This window comes from Canis lupus, chromosome 1 (assembly GCF_011100685.1).
Source record: "Canis lupus familiaris isolate Mischka breed German Shepherd chromosome 1, alternate assembly UU_Cfam_GSD_1.0, whole genome shotgun sequence".
Classification (NCBI taxonomy): Eukaryota; Metazoa; Chordata; class Mammalia; order Carnivora; family Canidae; genus Canis; species Canis lupus.
The window spans coordinates 2804502-2826673 of NC_049222.1; the positions used below are offsets into that span (position 1 = coordinate 2804502).

At 54.8% G+C, this 22172-nt stretch overlaps 1 protein-coding gene across 4 annotated transcripts in view; it reads left to right on the top strand.

The window, feature by feature from the left end:
• Positions 1 to 5792: 5792 nt before the first annotated feature.
• Positions 5793 to 22172, top strand: part of MBP (myelin basic protein) — a 115009-nt gene continuing 98629 nt past the window's right edge. For all 4 annotated transcript variants that reach the window (XM_038525739.1, XM_038525740.1, XM_038525742.1 and 1 more), the window contains exon 1: positions 5793 to 5954. The gene's annotated coding sequence lies outside the window, so the exon portion shown is untranslated. The remainder of the gene's footprint in view (positions 5955 to 22172) is intronic.

The following is a 22172-nucleotide window of genomic DNA, read 5'->3' on the forward strand; positions in this document are numbered from 1 at the left end:
AAGACTCCGAATGGTCCCAGGTCAATGCAGCCCTGGACTCGCAGAGCCGAGTGGGGCTGGGAGCTGTCAGCTGCCCTGTGGGACAGAGCTGACCGTGAGGATTCCAGAGGGATTAAGGGACCAGGAAGAGAGAAACTGGGTCCTGGTCACGGCACTGTATCTGCCAGGACACTCACACTTTCACCCACTAGGGAGGATACATTTTCCTTCTCCTTTAAAGCATGCCCCTGGGTCCCGGCTCTGCAAAGGGTAGCCAAGCTCCTGCCAAGGTTCCTGCACAGAGATGCAAGGGAGGGTGAGATGGTGGGAACTCAGAGCATCTGGATGCTTCCTGGGCCTGTGTGGGCCCCAGGTGGTCAGTGGGATCCTGCCTGGGGTGGACAGAACTCCAGGGTGGGCAGGGGTGGGGCAAGGTGGCAGCAGGACAGGTGGATTTCTGTCATGCTGACTAGTAAGATCAGATCTGAGGACACAGGGTCTGAGGGAAACATAACATTTCTTCAAATCTGGCTGCTTTAGAACAGATTGCCTTTCTTTGCGCAAACCTGATCATATCTCAGGCCACCGTAGTGATAGAATCACCCATGATCCCGTATCATCCATGCTCATTGACATTTGTTTTAATAGCCTATGGTACACATCCGCCTGCCAAACAGAAGCAAGTTTCTATTTTCCTCACCAAAACTGACCTCGGCGATGGCTGCTTTTGGTTGCCATAAGAACAGTTATAATATAAACATTCGATCCCAGAGACGGTAATGCAGATACACAGATTAATTGAGCAATAGTTTGGTTTCTTCCGTATCATCCAATTAGTATCGAATATTCTAAGATGTAACCTCATTAGCCGTCGTGAAGAGCACCCACACACTTTGGTACAAACTCCCGGGTGCCATTTACCTTGCACAAAGTGGCCAGAAGCGTCAAAGACAAAATCATGTCCTCGTAACGGGTGGCAGGGAGCCGTGATAAAACAGACTTGCGAGCTGCAAAAGTTTCTCGAAGGCTAATGGGATTTATAAGGTGTGGAGCAACTCAAGTCCCATCTCACTAGGATTGTGAAAAAATGAAGCCACAGAAGCACTGGACACATGGCATGAGGACCCAGGAGAGCCAGACAGGAGGGGGCTGGGACCCTCTTGTTTCACGAGGGCGTCCACCCACTGAGACCACAGACCCCAGAGTGGCTGCTCGGACCACCCTGAATTCCTGTTCTTCTATTTCTTGAAAAGAGTTCCCAAATTTTATGAGCTTTGGGCCCCACGGAATTTGCACCCGTGAGTGTGAGAAAAGTTTAAATGAGAGACATTTACAGACCTTGAGAAGTATTTCCAGACAGGAATGCGGGCGGCTAGGGGCTCTTCTCTCCAGAAGGTTCCGTCTGGGTTCACACAGGCTGTCCTTTCTCACATCCCGAAGAACGACTGTCTCCTGACTCCTCCAGCTGCCCCCTACCCCTTGTTGCTTTACCTCTTTAGCAAAGTTCCAGAAAGGAGGGTATGCAGGCACCGCCCCTGACACTATTTCCAGGGCACTCTGCCCAGGCTGTCACCCTGGCCCTGGTGAAAATGACCCACAGCGGCCACCTTCCTGGGATTCTCTGCCTGGATCCTCCTCCCACATGATCCTCCTCCCACCTGCTTATCTGGAATGTCAGGTGGTGCTCCTGCCAATGACTCCCCCGTGTTCCCATCAAACACACCGCACTCCATCTCCACCCGGACACCTAATAGGCATGTCTAAAAGAGAGCAACGCTCCTGACCTCTCCCTTGTCAGAGGCAAGGCCATTCCTCCAGCTGCCCAGACCCGCTGGGGTATGTCCGCAGGCCCGTCTCCCATTTCTTATTCTGAATGTGCTCCCTCTGCTTCTCTCTCCTCCAGCCACAGTGGGCTCTTAACGATTCCTGGACCACTTAGGTCTGCCCACCCCAGGACCTTTGCCCTTACCACCCCCATGTCCTGGAATGCGCGCCTCCACCCCCACCTCTGAGATATCTACACGGCTTGCTTCCATCAGCACCCACTATGCCCCTTCCCTGTCTTATTTTCCTCCTTGATTCTTCTTTATAAGCGGCAGGTGCTTATCTTCCCCAGGCAGCCTGCCAAGGACCCTCAGTCTAGCTGTGATCACAGCACTGGGATAATCCCTGAGACAATGGGGACACCAAAGAGAGGCAGACCCACCCTCTGCCTGGTGGAGGCATCCTTGTGCTGCATGGTGGAGGCATCCTTGTGCTGAGCACGCGGGGGAGGGGACCGTGTCAGAAACATTCTGCCAGGCTCTGGTCATCCACCTCCTAACACAGTGGGTTATCTGAGCACCCAGACTGCCCTTGAGGGCTCTCTCTCTCTCTCTCTCTCTCCATCAGGCCACCTGGGCAGAGCCTCCATATCAGTGAGACCACTTGTCTCCCTCAATGTACTCCCCCACCCTGCCTGTCCCAGCGGGCAGCGCCTTCCGCCACCCGCAGCAGAGGGACCGGCGTGGGTCAGCCACTAGCCTGCCTGTCACCAGATTCTGACTCTGGCCCCGCCAATAGACACAGCAAGTTCGATGCTCAGGCCTGCTAGGCCGGGCACCCTTCTGCCTGCTTAAAACACAGTGGTGACAGAGAGGCATGTCCCTGAGGACCGTCTGCCCCAGCTGTGCCCTTGCGTGGTCCCGACCCTGTGGGGCATGGGGAGCAGATCCCATCACGGCCTTGAGGACGCAGCTGATGCCTGGACAGCCCTCAGTGCCCAAACCCACAAAGGCCCAAGCAGGACTTACTTAATTAAGGCCATATTCCTTCCAGGGTGCTCTCCGCTCTAGAGGGTGGAGATCACCAACTGGAAGCTTCCCAGGCCCCCTCCCCTTGGCAGGCTCCGGCTCTGGGAAACCCTGCAGCTCTGGGGTGGAGCTGGAGTCACTCTCCCCACTGCGCCTCCCCTGCTGCTGGCTCTGTCTCTCTCTTCTGCACTAGCTGTTCCCAAGCCCTGTGGTTCCTCAGCAGGTCAGGCCCCCAGAGCTTGTGGGGCTGGTGCCTGCCTGCCCCCTCCCTGTCTGGCCATGTGCCCTGGGGAGCACGTAGGGGGACCCTCAGGTCTTCTGCAGTCACTGCATTTCCAAGTTCCATGCAAACAGCTATGGGGCGGTGAATCTGAACAGGGGCTGTGTGAGCTTGGTGGGGGGCGGGGGCGGGGTGGGGGGGCACCCAGGTGCCTGGAGCTGCCGTGGAGGCTGCAGGTGAAAGGAGTCTAGGAGCACCGTGGGGGTGCCGTGGGCATGGGTGTGGTCTAGAGTCCTCAAGTGTTTCCTTGTTCACATGGGGGTTTTTGTTGCTTTTTGGGAGTTCATGCACCTAATTTACTGGTATTTGTGACCTGAGCAGAGTCTATCCAAGTACGAACCTGAACTTTTCTTTAAAGATTTTATTTACTTATTTATTTGAGAGAGAGACAGAGAGACAGAGAGCACAAGCAGGGGCAGCGGCAGAGGGAGAAGGAGGCTCCTCGATGAGCAGGGAGCCCCACACAGACGCGATCCCAGGACCCCGAGACCGCCACCCAAGCCAAAGGCAGACACCCAGCGGACTGGGCCATCCGGCGACCCTATTAACTGGAATTTATGGCGAAATAGTCAACCTTCAACCCTCTGCGGGTAAACTGCCTGCTTTGTGACTATCACCAGCAATTTGTTCATTACCAACCAGGGTGAAAATGAGGCTCAGTCAGTCCTCATCTGCGCGAAAACATAATTACAAAGCTTAGTCTGTTGATGAGGAAAATAAAGAAAACTCAAAATGCAAGTGGTCTGGTCGACTGGAAATCATTTAGGTTAATTTACCTACTTCCTTTAGCTCGGGTTAATCAGAAGTTTGGCTCCATTGAACAAAAATTACTGAGTGTGTACCATGCATAGCCTATTGTGTCACTTGCTGCAATGTGATGTGCCCAAGGGGCCTGCCCTCATTATCAAGTGTGCGAGTGTTGGACAGAAGGCCAATAGGACTTTTCTTAAAAATGTCAAAGAGACGAGTTTCGGCTCATTTACTCCTTACTTGTGAAAAGACCCCTTTCAATGTTATTCAGCAAAATGAATCTCTGTGTTTTGTGAAAGGGGTGTGGCCATCTCTACATGAGGTGTGACTCCCACAGCGAGGGACCCGCCACTGCCTCCGTTCCTTACTGAATAGTCTTCCTTACTCCCTCGCACACAGTTTCCTTGAAGAACTCATGACTAGGATTTTGGGGGCACCATGTCCCCGCACAATAGGCATAGTAGGATTTTATAAAGAGTCTTTAAAGAGAATTGTTGCTGGCAAGCCTGACATTTGCAGAGACGGCTGTTGGCATATGTGAAGTTTCTCGAAACCACGAAAGTCCTCTGAAACAGTGGGAAACAGCGTGGCCTGTGGGCCTCCCCACCGGCCAGCCTCCACTGAAGTCCACAGGGCAGGACCCCAGGCCCTCCGTGGCCCACTCACCCTGGGACATTTGTGGGGATGAGAAGCTGTTTGTGAGGCTGACATGGGCATCCAAATGGTGCCTGGTTTCTGGGTTGCCCTGGCCTGAACTTGAAGAAGTTTGGGGTGGGGGTGAGCTATGATGAATGGTTTGAGTCAGGGCCCTGGAAGCTTCCTGGGTTTGATTCACCACCCTGCGCACCCCTGCTGTGTGTCTGACTCCCTAACTCCCACTCTGTTTATTAACCATTTCTGAAATGGAGCCTGAATGCAAGAGAGAAAAGTTAGGAAGTTTGGCACAACCAGCAGCCCCTTCCCGCTGGCTGCCCCTGCTGACCTCACTTCCAAGTTGGGAATCCATGTTCTCCCCTCCCCCAGTGTTTTCTGAGGAAAAGCATCGCCTCAAACCCTTGAACACCGTGGACAGTTCCTCTTAGAATCAGCGGCATTGGCTGGAGGTGGAGATCCCTGGGGAATATGAGGGTGGGGTTGGGCGGGCAGCCCTGGAAGCAGCAGGCCCAGCCCAGGGTCAGGGGCTCGCTGCCTCTTGCCAAGCACCAGACTTCCCCCCACTCCTGACACGCTCCATGGGGTCCCCGCAGGCTCCAGGGAATGTCAGATCCAATTCCTTGACCCAGAATCCAAGTCAGGAAGGAGCCAGGACCTTGGCACTCCCTCCTCCCTTCCTACTGCCGGGAGGAGGCCTAGGGGACCGGCCATCCGCCACCACATCTGTGCGTCCAGATGCCTAACGTCCAGGCCGGCACATGCCTGGGGGCAGCAGGACCGGGGCTCGGCCCCTCCCAGTTGGGCATTTTCTGGTCTGTTTACCTGTGCCCCTTGCCTGCCTCGCGGGGGGCGGGGGGAACGCGCCTCCTGGGGGCGCCTGTCAGCGACGCTCCTGTCCTGCAGCTCCCAAAGGCGGACCGGGGAGGGAGCACGCTGACCCGGGTCAGTGGGTGGATCCGGCAGTCCCCGGCGCTGCGGCGGGCGGGCACGGGGGAGATGTTCTCTCGGTGCCTCCCGGCGAGGTGGCGGGTGGGGCGGGTTCAGGGGCCCAGCCCCGGGAGAGGTCCGCAGGGCAGCGGGTCCAGCCGCGCCCGCCCCGCCCCGCCCCGCCCCGCCCCGCCCCGCCCCGCCCGGCCCGGCCCACTCTGCGCGGGGCCCCGGGCGGTCCGGGCGGTCGGGGCGGTCGCGGCGGTCGCGGCGGCGCGGGGCGGCGCGGCAGGTGGGCGGGCGGCGCGGCAGGTGGGCGGGCTCCGCGGCGGCCGCGTTCACCTGGCCCGCAGGAAGCCGGCGGCGGGGGCGGGGGCGGGGGCGGGGGCGGGGTGCGCGCCGAGCAGGGAGCCGCCGTCAGTCGGCGCGGCGCGCCAGCGAGGACGAGCCTCCGGCCCTGGCGGCCCGCGTCTCCCGCCCCGGAAGGCGGCGCCGGCGGCGAGCTCCCGACCCGCTGCGCACCGGCGGGGCCCGGGCTGCGGAGACCCCTCGGCCTCGGAGCGGCGAGCGCGGTGGGTGAGCCTGCGGGGCGGGCGGCGCCCGGAGCGGGGACTGCGGGGACTCGGGGACTGCGGGGACTGCGGGCACCGGGGCGCAGGTGGCGGGCAGGTGGCGGCCCGAGGCCTCCCTGCGAGGAGGGGGCGCTGGTGTGGACGCCGGCCTCGGGCGGCGGACGCTGGAATCGACGGGTTTCCAGGTGTGGCCTCCGGCCAGGCCCGGCGACCAGGTCGCAGCTAGAGCCGGAGGCCTGGGGTGGCGGCGAGGGCGGGGTTTAGGGGTGGGAGGTGACAAAGGTCAAAAGGGGCGGCTCCGGGCGGTGCAGACGGTACCGGTGTGGAACCGAAGGGGGCCGGGGGTCCCTCCAGCTCAGAACGGGCTACCTGCAGGCTCAGCGCGCGGACGCCCCCCGCCCCGGCCCCGGCCCCGGCCCCGGCCCCGGCCCCGGCCCCGGCCCCGGCCCCGGCCCCGGGCGCAGCAAGTCTCTCTTCGATCAGCAGGGGGCGGCGACGGGAGACTCGCCTGGCTTCCGCCTTCGCTGGGCCTGTCCCAGCTGCCGCGCCGCTGCCTGCAGCCGCCTGCGCCCACCTGCAGCCCCCTGCGCCCACCTGCAGCTGCCTGCAAGCCTCCTGCAGCCCCTTGCAGCCCCCTGCACCCACCTGCAGCCCTCTGTGTCCCCTGCAGCCCCCTGTGCCCGCCTGCAGCCCCTTGCATCTACCTGCAGCCTCCTGAGCCCACCTGCAGACCCCTGCACCCACCTGCGCTCCTGGCACCTATGACCCAGCAGAGTTGGGCCCCCTCCTGGGCCCGACTCCTAGTGGTGGTGACGGCTCCAGTGTCTGTGCCTTCTGTGGTCACTGCACCGACGCCCAGGCGGCTCTGGGTCTGGTGGGATGCTGGTGGCGCCGCTTGACTTCTTTTGGGGTCTACTTTCACCTTTTGCTTCGGAAGGCAGAGTGGGGTTTGCAAAACGTTTCGGTTTCTTGGGGGGATCTCAGTAAGACTCTGGCAGGAAACAGGCGCGTTCTGGTTCCTGTTCTCTGTTTTCCCATCGCGACAATGTGAGAATCAACAACATGTGTGCCTACAGCTCTGCATCCGCGGCAGGCGCGTGAGGTAGCTAGGGTGTCTGCTGAGGGGTGTAGCCGTGGTCCAGGGGGCGTCTGGCTGACCTGGCAAGGGACACCCACACTGGGTTAGAGAGTTTTTCAGAGGAGCGGGAGCTTGGGGAGCACCCTGTCCCATACCTGTGCTTATTTGAGATTTTAACCCTCAGGGTCAGGGAGACATTGCACAGACTGTGGCCCCCACGTCAGGGACCAGCGCCATCTGGGTACCGCAGGCTCACTGGCCCCCTTACACACACAGCTGTCTTGGAGGGTGGGCCACGCCGCAACCTGACCCAGGCCATCGGCCTGATGGTGCGTTTCTACCAGACAAGGAAAAGTGCCCATCAGGAGTTTTATTTTTTTAAGTGGAATGAACAAGAACCCGGAGCGAAGGAATCTTGTTAAAAATTACCGTGCAGTGTCGGTTAGCAAGAGGAACCCGAGCAACAGGCAGCAGCCAGCTCTGTGATTTTTTCGGTTGCCACCTGAACTTTTATGTATTTATTTTTTTAAGATTTTATTTATTTATTTGTGAGAGACCCAGAGAGAGAGGCAGAGAGAGAGACAGGGAGAGGGAGAAGCTGGCTCCCTGCGGAGAGCCTGATGCAGGACTCAATCCCAGGACGCTCCACTGCCGAGCCCCCCAAATGGCCACCCGAACTTTTAAATGTTAGTTGAAGCATGTGGTCACCCAGGGTGCAGTCAGAGGTCCTGCCCCGGGTGCACACTGTCCTTTCAGCCGTGGCCCACGCCCTCCCATCCCCCTCCCGGAGCCTCCAGCACCACTCATCTTGGTCCCCAATTTCTATTATTTCGTCATTTCAAGAATGCTGTATAAACGGAGTCATACAATATGCAACCTTTTTCAATCAGCTCTTTTCACGCAGCACAGTTCTCTTGAGATCTTGCAAGTTGAGTACGTGTGCCACTCATTCTTCTTTATTCCTCAGTTGTGTTTCATGGTATGGATGCACCATTCTGGGGTGGTTTTTTGTTTGTTTGTTTTTGTTTTTTTTAGTTTTAACCATTCACTCTTTGAAGGGCACTTGGGTGGTTCCCAGTTTTTGGTTATTATGAATAAAATCGCCCTGAGCATCAAAGTACAGGTTACCCAGGCATGAGCATGGCTTTCATTTTTTTGGGAACAAATGCCCGGGAGTTCAGTTGCTAAGTTATATGGTGAGCACGTTTAATTTTATTAAAAAAAAAAAACAAAAAATCCCCGCCACACTGTCTTCTGGAAGGGCTGCACCATTTTGCATCCCGCCAGCAAGGGTGGGAGTGACCCAGGATGTGCGCAACCTTGACAGCAGTTGGCAGCGTTGCCACCTTTTATTTTAGCTGCTCTATCATGAGATGTATGGTGACATCGTGATTTTAATTTGCATTTCCCTCACGGGGAATGACGTTGAAGATCTTCACGCGTGAATCCGCCATCTGTACATCCTTTCGGTGAACAGCCTGTTGGTGTCTCTGCCCGCATTCTAATTGGATGTTTGGTCTCGATAGTTCTTTCTATGTTCTAGACACTGGCCCCGGGGGTTGATGCTTAGATGCTGGTAGCTGTCTTTCATCTTCTCCACAGGGTTTTGATAGAGAGGAAATTTGTCATTTTGATGAGATTGGTTTATCAATCTTTCCTTTCATGGATTGGGATGGTGGGGGAGGGGAGGGTAAGAACTTGGCCTCTCTTGAGGCCCCGCGGATTTTTCCCGTTTTTTTTTTTTTTTTTTTCTTTCTTTTTTCCCCTCTGCGTATTTCTGGTTTTGCTTCTTGCACATAACTCTCTTGTCCATTTTGGGTTAATTTCTGTAGGAAACATGAGGCGTAGGTTGAGGGCGTTTTGTTTTGCTTTGATTTGTTCTTGCCTAGGAGTGTCCTGTTGATGTGGGGCTATTGCAGAGCAGATCACCCCTCACTCAGGTTGCTTTGCTCCATTGTCAGAAATCATGTGTTTGTGTGGGTTGTGGTTCTGGGTTCTGGGTTCCATTCCAGCCATCCTCATGTCTGTCCCTTACCAGCAGCATGCTGGTGACCGCAGCGGAGTAGGAAACCTTAACATCGGGTAGAGTGAGTCCTCTTACTTTGCTCTTCGTTGTTGAAGCCGTGGCGGCCCCTCCAGGCCCGGCGTCTTCTGGCGCAGGGGTTCGAACAGGTTGTTCACGTCTGCGAGCTCTCGGTGGGATTTTGATTTCCTTTTAAATCAATTCACTTTCTTTGAGATTGAAAGTGTTAACATTTTCCAAAATAAAAGAAGGAAGATAAGGTTTATTTGTAACTGATTGAGCAAATTGCACGCTTAATGTTCTAGTAGAGACTCATGCTGGACACACACGGCAAGGCGCGTAACCAAGGGGAACGAGCGTGGAAACGTGGGCGGAGAGCACAGGACAGGAGACAGTCCTCAGTGTCTGAGAACTTGGGCCACGGTCCCCCTGACACACACCCCCTGACACACACACACCCTGACACACATGCACCCTGTCACACACACACCCTGACACACACACACACACACACCCAACACACAGCCCCTGGCACATGCGCACCCTGACACACATGCACCCCCAACACACACTTACTCCCAGCACACACATACACTGACACACATACTCCTGACACATGCAACCCCTGGCACACATGCACCCTGACATACACACCCAGCACACACACACACACACATACCAGGGCACATACTACAGCCCCACACTTCTATACACATACCCAACACACACACCCTGACACATACCTCCTGACACACACACACACACACGCCAGACACATATTACAGCCCACACTTCTACACACACACCCTGACACACACTCATACCCTGACACATACCCCCTGACACACACATCCTGACACACACACCGTGGCACACACACACTCTGACACACACACCCAGACACACTGCAGCCCCACACTTCTACACACAGACCCTGTGACACACACACCCTGACACATACACACACACACTTGGACACACACACACACACCCAGGTATATACTACAGCCCACACTTCTACACACACACCCTGGCACACACACACGGGCACACACACATGGACACACACACCCAGACACATGCTATAGCCCCACACTTCTGCACGCAGACCCTGACACACACACACACTGACACATACCCCCTGACACACACACACACAGACACATACTACAGCCCACATTTGTACACACACACACCCTGACACACACACCCCACCTGCTTACACCTGGAATCAGTGTATATGCTATTGGGGCACTGCTCCTGGACACCTCTGTCCTCAGGAGAGTAAAGCAGCAGTCTGCACAGTAAGAGCTACCACTCTGTTCCCCAAATGTTATTTGTGTTATTTTTTTTATTGCTTTATTAAGTGGACTCCCCACCCAGCATGGAGCCCAGTGCAGGGCTTGAGCTCACGACCCTGAGATCAAGACCTGAGCTGAGATCAAGGGTGGGACACTTAACTGAAAGCCACCCACATGTCCCCAAATGCTATTTAAATAAAGTTTAATCCTCTGAACTTCTCAACCCAGGAGTTTATTTTTATGTGCCACTGTCTTCCACAATAGTATATTTCCAGGACACACACAGAGTCCGTTAAGAGGCCTGGCTAACCTGTCGCCCCCCCAGACAGATTGTTTTCTAAAAGGACACAAAGGGACCAATGGTACCCATGGGGCTCTGGAGGAAGGCAGCATGTCGGGCTCCCAGGCCCTCCCTCTGGAGGCCCAGTGTGTTCCTTCTCCATCCCTTGCTGACTGCAGCAGTGTCCTGGCCCCCCTTTACACACCAGCAGTGTCCTGGTCCCCATTTACTCACCAGCGGTGTCCTGACCCCTGTTTACACACCAGCGGTGTCCTGGCCCCAGTTTACACACCAGCAGTGTCCTGGCCCCTGTTTATACACATAAGAAACTTGAGTTTTCTAGGGGTAGCAGGCCTGTCGAGTGACATGTGTGAGGTCTCTGAACCCATGTCCCGAATCTCTGGTCCTTACAGCTCCACAGGACTGACCTTCACAAGTCAGAGGCCCCTGGATCAGGGGATGTGACTGCCCTCCGCCCCTCCTGGCCACTCCCGAGGGTGCCACCAGGCACCTGGTCCCAGCAGGCCACGCGAGTCCAAAACTGGGGCCTTTGCAAAACAGTTCCTCTGGGAGGGAAAGTATTAGATAGGAAATAGATTTTTCCCCTGCAGGAACTCAGGAACATCTCTCTTGATGGCCACACAGCACACCACATCAAAACCAACACTGGCTTTGGAAAGGGGTCAGTGGCTCATAGATAGTGACAAGGAGGGTGACGCTTTCGCGTGTGAGGGGGTTTCTCGGAGGCCTGAAACCTCAGCCTTCTTACAGGAAGTGAGTTGCTACTCAGAGCCCCTTGGCTGTTTTTCTGAGGGTAAAGTGTTTCTCTTTAGTAGGTATTGCTAATTCAAAAACACACACAGTTACAAGAGCTGTTGAGAATATTTTATTAAATGCAGTGGTTCTTACTTAGCAGCACACAGATTTTGCTTATGCGTAATGATGGCTTGGATTTGCTTTAAATCTCCCCAATTTGAAAGCTGGCTAGCGAACCAAATAGTGTTGATGTTTCGTTGGTGAGCAGACATGACTTGGTTGGACTTGCACACTGGGTTTGGTTGTGATCAGTGGTCAACATTCAGTGCCAACCATCCTGACATTTTGGTGACTGTGTGCACTCTAAGCACTCCGCTGCTGGGGCCCACGCTTGCTCATGGAGCTATAGCCGCCCTGTAGTGTGGGCCCCTGGGGACAGAGCCCCAGCCAAAAGCCACGCTGCCTGCTTGTGGACCCAGCTCCCAGTCTCCACCATCCCGCAGCAGCCCTGTCTCCATCACCCCACAGCTCCATCTCCACCACCCTGTGGCTCCCTGGCTCCTGGCTGGAAGCCAGCAGCACAGTGACTTCCTGTGAGTGGGGCTTGCTGAGACATGGGCCCTACTGGAGTGACACCCCTCCTTGCAGAGCAGTTTTCTGAAATTCATGTTTCAGAGAATGACTCCTCTTTACTGCAGTTATATTGGGTGGGGGGTTGGTTTTTGTCAGAGGGTGGGGAGCATGGCGACCCCACTTTTAAGTAGGGGGAGAGCTCCCGATGGCCTTGTCCACCTTGTCCACCGCCTGAGAGCCGCCCTGCCTCATGGGGTGACCTGCACCACCCAACCCCCGCTGCAGGGCGCCTGCCCCGGCCACGCCCTGCCCTCCCTTCTAGTGAGGAGCGTCTGTCAAAGCCCCTTGCCCGCGGGAGCAAAAAGCCAAGTGCAAGCACAGCTCCACCAGCAAAGATTGTGTAGACACAGAGGCCACCTCCACATCAACCACCAGCCTAAACAGACAGACAGAAAGACTCACGGTCACTCTTCCTTATCCAGAGTCTGATCTGGAAACCTAGAGGCAAAGCACACACGGAACAGAGCTTCCCGCATCTGCTTAGCGGGCTGGTGGGGGGCAGTGCTGGCTTGGTGGCAGGCTAGCCCATGGCCCACCCAAGTGTTTGCCACGGCCATCTGGCCCGGCTCCGCGGGCTCTCTCGAGGCTGCAGGATGGGAGGGCTGGTGTCTGGTGCCCCTGGGTGCTCTGCCAACCACCTGCATCGTTTCCTCCAGAATTCTTACTAAATGCAGAGTTCTGGGCCCCCAATTCTGGGACACCACCCACATCCCTGGTGCCTGGGGGCAGGAATATGTATTTAATGAGCTCCCAAGTAAACTCCGAGGACTCCAGCTCTATGTGAAAGAGGTGATGGGTACCAGGTGTCGGAGCGTAGGTCACCTCTACACAGGGTTATCCGAGTGGACATGCACATGCTCACAAACATGCATTTTAATCAGGTCAACAAAACCTGTACATATCACTGATAAAAAATGGCTTCATGTTAGAAGGAGTGACTCATGGAAGATATGGTTCTCTACTTTTATACTTTTATTTGTATCGTTACATTTGCTACCCTGTCCACATTCAGAGACCAGCATCCCTGTCCTGCCCGGTAAGTGCTAGCACCTCCGGTGAGGAATGTTTGTGGATGCTCCTATTCTCTATCCAGATTCTCCCATGTAGTTGAAACCTCACAGTTTGGCGAAACTTGCTGCAAAAGCAAAGAGTACAGAGCTGTGTTGCAGGCATCCCAGATATGGTAAAATGCATGATTCATTTTTAAAATGCATTGACTGTGATGTGCAGACTGCTCTGCTCTGGGTTTCTAAGTCCAACAGGATAAAATGGGTGTAGGTCCTGCCCTGAGGGGCTTTTCTGTGTTATCAGGGGACTCAGAAGCACACAGATGGGTTTCCCACTGCAAACCGTCCGCTCAAGCCCCCGCATTGTGTGCAGACACCCCCACCACGGGGCTCCTGATGGGGGGGACCACCCGGTAGAGAGAAGGAGAGGGAGGTCGCCTCTCTGATGGGTCAGTACTGTGCAGTAGTGAGGTGGATCCTCCCTCCACCCAGTACCCCCTTTTCAGGCCCCCAGCCACCCCAGCAGCCCTATGCTGCTCCCCCGGCCTGGCTGCCTGCCCTGCAAGTCCCCTGCTTCCTGACAGGCCTGCTTGATCTCTGGGCTGGCCCCAGGATGCCCACCTTTCCTGCTCAGTGTTTAGCAACGCTGTGGTCTGCTAGCATTTTGCATGTAAGATGCTTAAATGCTGCATCATGCATATGCATCCAGGGACACAACATATAGGCACTTTGCCTGGTGTCATTGGCATCGCATGGGGGGCTCATATCTGTTGCACCCACGGATGGATGGGTTCTGCTCATCCTGAGCATCATCATACCACGGATGCATAGCAGGGTCTGGACTCTAACGAGACATGCACCTGGGTCTGTTCGTCACCACTCAGGTGTACGGGGGACGTGATTGCTTTGGCTTATGTGGTGCCTTATAAGACCAGATAAATTAAAGCAGGAATTTAATAAAGTAAATATGCTACTTATATTTTAGGAACTAGGTTTCTGCTTCTGTGTGTGTGTGTGTGTGTGTGCGCGCGCGCATGTGTGTGTGTGTGGCAGTAGGGGAGCTTTGGTGGCTTTTACTCTGGTTCTTTTGGTGTCTGAAAATGCAATAACCTCGGAGTAGCTGAGACCCAGGATTTATGAAGTGTGAGCAGCAGCTGCAGTTGTCTTCCCAGGAATATAAAGAGGATAAATCAAATGTCGGAGGCATGCAGAATGCGTCTATAGCTTCACTGCATCATGTTATATGGCTCTGTGAAAGGTGGTATCGTCCCAACGGGGAGATGATGGTTCTTTCATTCTGTCATTATTTCCATGTGTCAACACTTATTTTTAAAGAGAGAGGGATTTAAGGCAGCTCTTGAAAGCTGACCTTACTCATGTCAAACTGGTGGTTGGAAATTGTTCTATGAAGGGAGGTGGAAGTGTGCAGACCCAGCAGACAAACTTCCTAAAAGTGCAGTGAAATGTCACGGTTAAAGCCACATGAGGGGAAAAAAGCCACCTGAGGTAACAGCCCTAACACTAAATGTAAATATAAATATATATTTACAGAGGATTAGCAACATCAAAATAAAGTGTCCTGCATGGAAAGGATGTTTTAATGTGAAGGTAGATTAAAACCTGGACAAAATTGCAAAACATTCTAAACAACAACAATGACAACAACAACAAATTTGCTCATGAAGATGGAGAAGGTCCTGGGTGGTGGTCTCGTGACGGCCACAGGGACACCATCCACTCAGATCCTAAATCTCTGAGACTTAACTTCATTTGCTTTCAGGACATGGGCTGAGAGAGGAATCTGAAAAAAACATACCCTGGCCTCAGTGCCCAGCCAGGCTCATCCCTGACCTCCTGCAGTGGAGCAACTCTTCCTGACCGTGATGCCTGTCACCAGGTGGGAGCCGGGAGGCAGTTGCCCTGGGCTCTGAATCCCAGCGTCTCCCCATCCTCTCCTTAGGTTAAATGGGTCACTTGCTCTGGAGCCTCTGCACAGAGCCGACGTGGGGGTTTCCTGCCCAATCACAGAGGTTTGGTCATGCCTCGTGGAGGGAAGGGGACGTGACAGTGTTCAGAGGGGGAGCAGGATGTGTCTGTTCGTCCCTCAAAGCAGGTAAAGCCCAGGCCCTTCTGAAGGGCAGAGTCCCCGACCCTGCGCTGGATCCCCTCCCGGCCTCTCAGGAGTCTGTGTGGTTTGCCCTTGACTGTGGGCCCCTTCCCACCACGTGTGGGGGGAAAGCCGCTGCTTGGGGGCCTCCTGGGCCCGGCCTCAGGCTCCACGCCTATATGTGGGCGGCTGCGCCTTTTGCTACATCTGCGCCTCCTGATCCCTGTGCAGCCAGGTTTTGTTCTGGAGCTGAGAACAGGGAACCGTGACTCTGGCTCCCACCTGTGTGCTCTGCACCCCTGCCACCTGTGCTTCCCACACTTCCTGTCTGTGGGGTCCTGGGTTCTGTCTGGGCAAGGGCTTCCATTCTCAGGGTCTGTGCCCCTTGCTGGGCCTTTGGTGCCCCTGTATCCCATACCCCCCTTTTGGTGTACCTGCTCCATGGATCTCAGCTTCTCCCCCAGCTCTGCTAGTCCTCCTGGCCATGCCCACCCCTTGGGCTTCCTCACGGTTCACACGTTGCTCTGGTTGGGTGCGATGCTATAAATCGAGGATGGGTCTGCAAACACACATGTGCTGCCTCTGTGTGCCCTGTCTCACTCTATAAAGGGTTTGAGGCAAAAGTACGTTAGATTAGGTATAAGGAGCCCCCCGTACAGAGTGGCAGGCTGGAGAACACGGGTGGATGTCCCCCTAGCGTCCCAGACCTCAGAAGAGGCAGAGAGGAGTGTGCACGTGTGCCCGGCCGAGCATGGGCATGTGCGCACTAGTGTGGGTGTGTCCGTGCCCACAGGCCTGAGGGAGTCCAGCTCTTTTTGCCCTGCTCCTTCCAGCACTGGGCACCAAGCAGATACTCTCATAGTGCATTTTCGTAGCATCTCATCCTGGATGTGGCCTCTGGCTTCAAGAGACCGGCAGTGGCTGTGTGACACAGTGTGGCCGGCTTTGTCTAAACCCTGTCAGGGAACGCTTGAAGCGTAAAGACACTGGGCATGCGAAGCGGGCGCAGGAGCCCGTGCCCACCGCTGGCAGACCCAGAGTGCTGCCACCGGCTGCCGGGCCCAAGCCACCCTCGTGCTTCCCCGGATGGGCGGCAGGTGGGGCGCCGAGGGGCCAGGGGACAGCAGATGGGCCTGGAACCCAGGTTTGCTGTCCAGGTTCCTCCACACCCCGCCCCCCGCCGTCACCCAGTCCATCGTGCCCTTTTCCTCTTTACAGTCGCTTCTGCTCTGCCTCTAGGAGTTACCACGCCTCACCAGGCTCTGCGAAGGAGGTCGAGCGGGAAACGCTGTGATAGTAAGGAGTATAAAGGGTGCAGGCGCTTTATTATAATATTATAGCTGGGCTTCAGGAAAGCCCTGGGTGTCCTTAGAGCGCCATCCCTGACAGTCTTATTTTGGTGGAGCGAGAAAATCATAAGGCCTCAACCTAGAAGTACTAAATATTGGTCTTTTAAGATACCGTGTAGAACCCAAAGGTCACACAGAACCCGCTTGGAAAGCTTAAGTTCAAAATGCAAGCTTCCGGCAGTCAGTCTTGTGTTCATACTATGCTTGTACTCTCGGAGCTTGGTATTTATTCATTTAAATGCCTTTTTTCAGTCACAGGCTTTTTTTTTTTTAAAGATTTTATTTATTTATCCATGAGAAACAGAGAGAGAGAGAGAGAGAGAGAGAGAGGCAGAGACACAGGCAGAGGGAGAAGCAGGCTCCATGCAGGGAGCCCGATGTGGGATCACGACCTGAGGCGAAGGCAGTCACTCAACCGCTGAGCCACCTGGGAGTCCCCTCAGTCAGTTTTAAAAGAGACTTCGTGGCATGATGTATCCCTGTAAAGCTTCATCATTTACTATTGCTCTGCGATGGTTTTCACCCAGAAGGGAGTGAGGAGTGGAGGCTGGTGAAGTCGTCACGAATGTACTTTTACCAGGAGAGCAAAGGCTACGAGGTGTGAAGTGGAGGACGAGGTACCCCCTCTGACCTTTGGATGGAGCTCATTTCCTTAGTAAATCCAAGACTCGATGCATCAAGAAACCCTTTCTTAGAAGAAATTAAGTGCCTTGGTCACGGCCAAGTGAGAGCCGCAACTGTGGGGATGGCTTTCCGTGAGGTTGCCATGTGCATGCCTGGGGTCAGATCAAAGCCAGTCTGCCCTGCCAGGGCCTGCTGTGTGACTTGGGGTCCCCAACCTCTCTGTACCTCAGAGCTTCCCCATCTGTAAGGTGAGGAGCACAGCGTAGCCCCGTGCCTCAGTATAGGGGCAGCGGATGAAGAAGCCGTGCCCTGAAGTGTTCCTACTGTGTAGGAACTATGTGGTGTCGGCAGCTATCCACTTCCTGAGTCCAGACCCCTGGCCCCTGCCACCGTGTCCTGCTTTCCTGGACTCGTCTCCCTCTCTGTTGTGTAAATCTAACTCTCGCTCACCCACACCCTTTATCTTTCCATCATATCTCAAGAATTGCAGACCCACCCTGTAAAAGGTGGCATGCCCGGGTGAGCAGTGGGACCCGCTGGGGGCTGAGCCATGTCTCCGGCGGGGCTGATGACCATGCAGAGCATTCTTGTCCCGGATCGGAATCTGGGCGGTTCAGGGCTACGTGCCTGCGTGAAGACAAGGTGCTGGTGAGATCTGCTGTCTCCCACAGGACCACGTAGGGTTGGTGATTGGAATCTGGAGATTTTAGATCGATAATTCTAGGACTTAAATGTTTTATGCATCTTCAGAAAGAGACGCAGTTAGGACTCAGACCCTAGTCTTTTGGCCACAGGCCTGAGCTGACGCATTTCTTCTTCCCTGTGCGTAACTATCAGGACTTGTCACACCCGGTGTCAGGGAATTTATGAGCCATTCGGAGGTGGGCTGAGATATGCGGGAGTCGAAGAAACATTGTTCTGTCCTTTGATCACCAGCCCTGGCCCCGAGCGGCCCCCAGAGTGTTTGTGTGCGTCCTCATGGCCACGGACGGTGCCCTGGGTCACGTGACACACGTGGCCATATGGTCATGGCACAGGTGTCCCAGGCCATGTGGCTCACCTGGGCAGCCCTGTGACAGTCCCTGCCGGGGCTCAGCGAGGAGATGCCGAGGGAGAGGGCCGCGCCCCTACTGGCATTTGCTGTCCTCTGACCCATGGTCTCTATCTTTAGGTGCTTGTCAAAGATTAACAGCAGCTCCAGGAAGTCGCATTTACCATCCTGGCTTTACTGATAAGGAGGAACTGAGCCAGAAGCCTCTGGGCAAGGCGGGAGAGCGCCGGCAAGAGAGGGCCTGCCCAGGCTCCAGGCTTCCACGCCAAGCCCCGGCGCCCCGGCCCAGCGTGGCCCCCGGTCTGGCCGCCTGCGCCCCGCCTGCCGCTGCAGAGCGTCCCGGAGCCCGTGGGGCGCAGCACTGGTTCGCGGTTGGCGCCGAGCCCTGTGTGCCCCTGCCCCGAGCGGGTTTTCTCCCCACGTGTCAGGAAGGCCGGTCTCCACGTGACGTCGGCCCGGCGGGCCTGGCGGGCCTGGTGCTGGGAGCCAACTTCCTAGGACCTGTTTGCACACGGGAATGTTCCCTCTTCCCCCGTAAGAGCAACAAAATCTAAAAACCTCTCTCCCCGTCACAGAATCGTGAACGTGTGAGCAGAAGATTCTGAAAGCGAACCTCACGTACACATTACAAGCTTCGGCTCCTCTGCCTCTTTGCCCCCAACCAAGAGCCTGTGGGGTGAGGCCGCTGCCCCGGCTGGGCTGCCCGCTGCTCGCGGCCCTGCTCTGATGGCGCTTCGCTCCAGCCGCCTGGCCCTGTGGGCGCACGCTCGGCGGGTGTCCTGCACACGCTTTGTCCGCGAGTCCCCGACGTCCCTTTCAGGTGCTTTGGACGACTTTGGGGCCGTGTCCTTTTGTGCTGGAAATCTGCTTGAATCTGTGAAGCCTGGCCTTTTCCCCCTACACGCGCCCCCCGCGGCCACATTCCCTGCATCTCCCGACACCTGATGGGGGGTCAGGCGGGTGCGTTTGCCCTCTTTACAAGGGGGAGCCCAGGCTGAGTTTAGGGAAGGTGCTCAAGGTCAGAAGAACAGGTCACGGCCTGCCTGGGGCCCAGTGGTACTTTCTTCCTAAACAAGCTTCTGAACTGGAGACAGCTGCCCCTTCCTCCCACCTCTTCTTTTGTGAAATGCCTCAAAACCTTTAAAATATTTTCCTGACTCTGAAGCCTTTAAACCTTTCTTTGGAAAAATCACAGTAGACACTCTTGGCTCTGGGTGAAATTCCGTCAGGCTGTGTGGCTTCACTGAGTTGCATGGGGCGGCTGGCGATTCTCTCTCCGTGCTCAGTGTGCCGTGTTGACGGACAGGTGGGTGGTGTGTGCCTGGGAAGTGTTGGGAGCACCGCACAGGTGTCTGAGGAGGAGTGTCGGGGGGCACGGTGTCCAGGAAGTTGGGGTCTCCTAGGTTAGCAGTCTTCCCTTGTGGGGGAAGAGCTCCCATGGAAGGATCAGCCAGCAGCTCCCCGGTGAGTTCCTTCTGTCTAGGGTTAGCATTTCCCAAAAAGGGAATAAGGATGCCCCTTTGGAAATTTCCCCACTTCCTGTTTTTTTTTTTTTTTCTTAAAGATTTTATTTATTTATTCATGAGAAACGCACAGAAAGAGGCAGAGACACAGGAAGAGGGAGAGGCAGGCTCCCTGTGGGGAGCCCGATGTGGGACTCGACCCCAGGACCCCGGGATCATGCCCTGAGCCAAAGGCAGATGCTCCACCGCTGAGCCACCCAGGTGTCCCACACTTCCTGTTTTATTACCTTTATCAGGTTACCTCATTCCTGAGATATCCTGACTACACTCTGTCAATCTGAATTCTAGAGCTTTTCCCTCAATATCCAACATTGCCACAATTCAGAGATCAGATAAACCTCTTCTTTGCAAATGCACGAATCCACCATCTTTCCCTTATGTTCCTCTAGAACATATAATTCCTCTAGAACGTATTGTTGAACCACCTCCAAAATACGACGAAATGCTCCTGACTGCCTGGTGGCTCCTCAGCCAATATGAGTGACCAATGCACGCCATTCCCAGGATCCCAATATCTGCCCCCCCCCAGCATGTGTCTGCACAGCATTTCCTGGGTGCCACTAGGGACCCCAGTGACCAGGTGCTGGGGCCGTGAGGACCCAGGTGATGTGGGAACTGCAGTAGTGATAACAATCAACGCTGTTGACCTGTAAAGTCTAGTGAAAGGCAAATATTCCATTTATGGTTAATGGCAAAGGATGTTTAATTGATACTAAAAATTGAGAAAGCCAAAGTTACCCCTCTAGTGGGATTTTTAAATCCTGCTCCTGTAAGTATGTGTCAACACCCCTCTCTGCTGGAAATGACTCACAGATTCCAGCAGGTGGATTTTAGCAAGTTCTCTGTGGGCTTGGTGCTCGACCCACCGTGGTGCAAACCCCACCCCGTCCTTCCCAACCCCCAGCCAGTGGCCTCCCGTTGGGGTCCCTACTGGCCACGCCCACACTGTGGCAAGTGCACACAAAACAGGGGAAAACATTGCTCTGAATTAACATGTGTGGATCATGGCACCAGGGACCAATGACAGGGACAGATCATCCTCTGGCTCCCTACTGAGTACGGAGCAATTATTTATTTAAAATGTTATGAGAGCCTGGGTGGCTTGGAAGTTGGGTCTCTGCCTTTGGCTCAGATCATGATCCTGGGGTCCTGGGTTGGAGTTCCCTGCAGGGAGCCTGCTTCTCCCTCTGCCTGTCTCTCTCTCTCTCTCTCTTTTTCTCTCACATGAATAAATAAATAAATAAAATCTTTTAAAAAATGTTATTAGAAGACAGTCAAATGTTTCTGGTTACGATATGTGGAAGATTAGCTCTTTTGGGTCAGAATGAACTCCCTATTGGTCTCATTCTGAGTCTGGTGCCTTGTGTAACATACAAGCCATTCTCTAGGGAAGGGAAGACAGGGCAGCTGTGTCAGTGATGTGTGGTCAGGGCCTGTGGCCATCAGGTCCATCACCTTCCTGGACCCTGTGGTAGTACGATGTCCGTTTCTACAGAAGGGATTCTAGGAGCTGAGAAAAGTTTGATTTGCCAAGGATGATCTATGATGAACAGCTGCTGGCAGGCAGGGAATTAAAACCCAGATCAAAATGATGCACTTTCCACCGGTTGCTCCTGTAAGATACTTGGTAGAGAACTAAGGTCATCTCTGCTGTTCTCATTAGTGAGCTTGTTATCCCCATGCAAGTGTCTGTAAGAAGCAGGTTCTTACCGTTCGTGTGTTTTTTAAGGGTACTTGCTACAGTTAAGGTCTTATTTCTTTTTATTGTGCTAATTAATTATATAGAAACATATCACATCTCAGACCCACTATAATGTTTTTTTTTTTTCCACCTAAGACATATTGATAAAGTACTTTCCTAAAGGCCTGATACACTCAAAGCTAGATTCAGGCTTCTTCTTCTTTTTGATTGTATTTATTTATTCATGAGAGACCCAGAGAGAGAGGCAGAGACACAGGCAGAGGGAGAAGCAGGCTCCCTGTGGGAGCTTGATGCAGGACTTGATCCCAGGACCGTGAGATCATGACCTGAGTTGAAGGCAGACACTCAACCCCTGGCCACCCAGACATCCCTAGATTCAGGCTTCTAAACGGTACTCTCTTGGCTATGAAATGGGAATAGAGCTTACAGGCTATTCCTGTAATTGCATAACTTAGCAGGTGGTGGTTCTGAGCCCCCCTGCACCGTGAAGGTTGTAACATCCCCACCTGACCCCGCACCGCGGCCCCAGCCTCCCTGGCTTCCGGGTGCTCAGGGAAGTCCCTGTGCTCTGGACGATGTCTAGGAAGACCAGTAACAAGACCTTCTCTGTCTCACAATCGTTACCCCACTGCCTGTAAAAATGCCCTCGGCGGCACTTCACCAAGAGTGGATGGTGTCTTAGAATCTGAGGGCTCCTCTGAGGTTGGGGAACACTGTCTCCTGAGGCCCGGGCTGGGAGACTCATGCTCTCTCGCCGCCCCGTTCAGCACAATTGCCTCACTTC